Genomic DNA, 3972 nt, shown 5'->3' on the forward strand with positions numbered 1-3972 from the left:
TCTTGTAATATGTTTTCTCAAAAATTTTAGTGTTATCTATAATTCAGCCAATGTGCAAGAAAAGAAAATGTGTGTTGTACTGATATGCAAAGAAAACTATAATTCTAGACAAATTCAGCTTTAGTGTGTGTGTGTGTGTGTGTGTGTGTGTGAGAGAGAGAGAGAGAGAGAGAGAGAGAGAGAGAGAGAGAGAGAGAGAGAGAGAGAGAGAGAGAGAGAGAGAGAGAGACAGATAGACAGACAGACAGAAAGACAGACATTACCCACCAATTAGAAAATTTGAAGCAACTATTTCACCGAAGATAGTAGATCTATGGATCCGCACATTTGAGACGACACATTTCACAGTAGAAGAGAGGCCGAACTAGTAGATTGCCATCCGTTGTTTTCTTTGGAATAATAACACAGTCAATATGTCGCTGCACTTGACACCTTAGGTCACACACACACACACACTGTAGATAACATATACCTAAATTAGGCATGGTTCAATACTTTGTAAGTAGATCTAGAGAGTATTCAAATGACCTATCTAGAATCACTCCCAAACTAGCCCTTAGTGTTTATCTGATAGGTACCAGTACAGAGAATTGAAAACAGAGGAAAGGAAATAGACAAAATAAGTAATTGGCGAAGTTCTATTCTGCCTTTCTCATTGATGCAGTAGCATTTTATACAAGATTTTGTTAGGGCCAGCCTGAAGGCTGCCACGTAAGAAAAGGTAAACAGCTAATCCATACGGATAGAATGGCTAAAGTAGCCTTTGAGGAAAGCATGACCTCATGCGACAAAGGAGGGAAAGCAAGCCAGTATGTCATCAGCGACTTCCTAGGTGGCGTCGGCCTTAGGTAGACCAACCCATTTGATTAGCCATTGAACAATTGGAGAATTGTTTTGTTTTATGAGACGACGGTCAAGGACTGATTCAGGCAACCATTGGAATTCAATGCCGACAATGGTAGGTGGAAGATCAGGGGAGGGAAGAATGTGCTGGCCTAATTTGAGCTTTAAGAGTGATACAAGGAAGACATGGTGAATTTTGGCGGAAGGTGGTAAGCGGAGGCAATAATCAGTTTTGCCAATGCGTGCTTCTACCTGATATGGGCCATAATATTTGGGGGATAACTTGAAATTTTTTGTGGCAGCAACGGAGGTCTGGCGGTAAGGTTGAATGCACAAATAAACCCTATCACCAGTATTGAATTCGCCCTGGGTGCAGTGTCGATCAGCATAGAGCTTCATGCAGTTCTAAGCTTGGTGCATGTTGGTGCAAAGGGAAGCTAGGAGGTGGTCACGCTGCTGCGAGGTTTGGTCAACTGCTTGAACCAAGCTTGTGCCTTGAAGGTATTGGTGGATGGTTGGATGAGGAACACCGTAAAGAGCTTCATAAGGACTCATTTTGATGGCAGCTTGAAACGTGGTGTTGTACCACCACTCAGCCCAAGGGAGCCAATGGACCCAAGTGGAGGGTTTGTTGTCGACGAAACAACGTAAGTAATGTTCCACCGTATGATTAAGAACTTCAGTCTGACCATCACTGGATGATAGGAGGAGATATGGCACAGTTGCGTTCCTTGAGTTGTGAAGAAAGAGTCCCAAAAATTGGAAATGAACACGGTATCATGATCACTTACAATAGTTTTCGGCATGCCATGGAGCCGAAATATCTCCTTGATGAGGATGTCAGAAATTTTTGCAACTGTAAAGGGATGAGTGAGAGGAACAAAATGGCCATATTTTGTTAATCGATCAACAACGACTAATACGACATTCTTGCCAACAGATTTGGGGAGACCCTCAATGAAATCAAGGGCAATGTCCTGCCATACACCTTGAGGAATGGGAAGAGGTTGTAAGAGACCAGGAGGTCTCATAGCTTCATAGTTTTTTCGTTGGCAGACATCACAAGAGGCGACAAAGAGTTTGATGTCTCGTTTAATTCCAAGCCATAAAAACAAACGAGTAATATGTTTGTAGGTGTGTAGAAACCTGGAGTGGCATGTCATAGGAGGAGTAAAATTTTGTGAGAATCTTGAGATGCCAATCTTACATGTGTGGCACAAAGATGCGATTTCGATACAAAAAGAGCTTATTCTGAAAAGAGAAGCCAGCAGGCAACATGGTGTTGGTACTAATAGCATGAAGAATGGCAATCGTATTAGGATCAGAAGTATAGAGGGCTTGCAAGAAGAGAAACATCTTCGGACTGACGAGACAGAGCGTTAGCAGCTTATTCAGACTCCCAACTCTGTATTCAAAGGTGAAATTGTTGCCAAGCAACTTGGCGAGCCATTTGTGCTGTGCAGGTGTGGTAATATGTTGATCATGAAGGTGGCGAAATGTTTTGTGGTCGGTGATGATTTTGAAGTGGGATCCGACAAGGTACGGCCGTAATTTCTCCACCGCAAAAAGGATGGCCAACATTTCCTTTTCGTATGTGGATACAGATTTATTCCGCAAAGAAAGGGGCTTGTTGAGATAAGCGATGGGGTGATGGTTTTGGGACAGGATAGCACCATTGCCCATGTTAAAAGCATCGCATTCCAAAACAAATGGTTGGGGTTGTGGCCAGGGCTTGCTTGAGAGAGGTAAACGCCTGGACAAAGCTTGGAGACCAGGAAGAACCATCATGCTTCAACATATCTATGAGGGGTTTAGCGATAAGGCCATAATGACGGACAAATTTTCGATAATAACCTGTGATGCCAAGGAAGCCGCGCAAGGCTATGAGGGTCTTGGGTTGGGGCCAATCTTGAATGCAACGAATCTTTTGGGGGTTGACCGCGACACCTACATCGGAGACCATGTGGCCTAAATAGCTCATGGAAGGTTGAGCAAACTCACACTTGGAAAGCTTCAACTTTAGGCACGCAAGACAGAGAAGACTGCAGTTAAATGTGTCAAATACCAGGACGAGTTGGCGAAGGAAGGGCAAAAAAATATCGTTCATCAATGATTGAAAAGTCAACTGCGCATTGGAGAGGCTGAAAAGCATTAGGAGGAACTCGTAATGGCCCTCGTGTGTGCGAAAGGCAATCTTTGGAACATCATTTAAATGCATTTGGATTTGGTGACAACCCGATCGCAAATCCAATTTAGAGAAAACTATAGCGACATGAAGTTCATCCAAAAGTTCGTCGACGACGGGAATTGGGAACTAATCTTTAATAGTTGCATGCTTCAGACACAGAGATGCCATGAGCCATTTTTTTTTTTTTTTTTTTTTTTTACAAGAAGGACATGAGAGGAATAAGGGCTGCAACTAGGTTGTACAACGCCAGCCTGGAGCATTTCTCATACCAAAGCTTCAATTTCCATTTTTTGGAAATGGGGATAGCAATACGATCGAACATTCATTGGCAGAGTACCGTGCACCATGGGAATTCGATGGTCAATTCTACGAGGAGAAGGAAGGCCAGCCGGTGCAGTGAAGAGATCAGCATACTGTGATAAAAGGGGTTGAGCTGCCGCACTGTAATAAGAGGGGTTGAACTACCGCGAAGACCAATTAAGCGAGAACACCAAGTTTTTCCTGAGCTAGTAGCTGGGTCATCACATGGCAATCCACCAAGGAGGCCTCAATTTTGGTTTGGCCCACCAACCTATGGATCTCGCCACCCACTTTGAAAACCATGATCTTTTTCTTAAAATTCCACCCAATAAAGCCCAATGTATCGAGCCAAATGGCACCCAGAATAAGATCACATCCAGAGACGGCATGTAAATAGCAATCAGTAACAAGGGTATAATCCTGTAGAGATACCTGGACTTGAGAAACGAAGCCCTTGGTTTCAATGATATCATTATTGGCAACTTGGATCCGCTTGGGTGGGTGAGAAGAGTCAACAGTGAGGCCCAATCTCTTGGTGATATGTGGGTTTAACAAAGCGTGGGTGGAGCCCGTTGATCGGTTCATAATTGTATATCATTTTGTACCCTTCTAGCTTATGATTTGGTTATGTTTTTTAGTTA

Source organism: Prunus avium, chromosome 2 (assembly GCF_965620075.1).
Source record: "Prunus avium chromosome 2, drPruAviu1.hap1.1, whole genome shotgun sequence".
Classification (NCBI taxonomy): Eukaryota; Viridiplantae; Streptophyta; class Magnoliopsida; order Rosales; family Rosaceae; genus Prunus; species Prunus avium.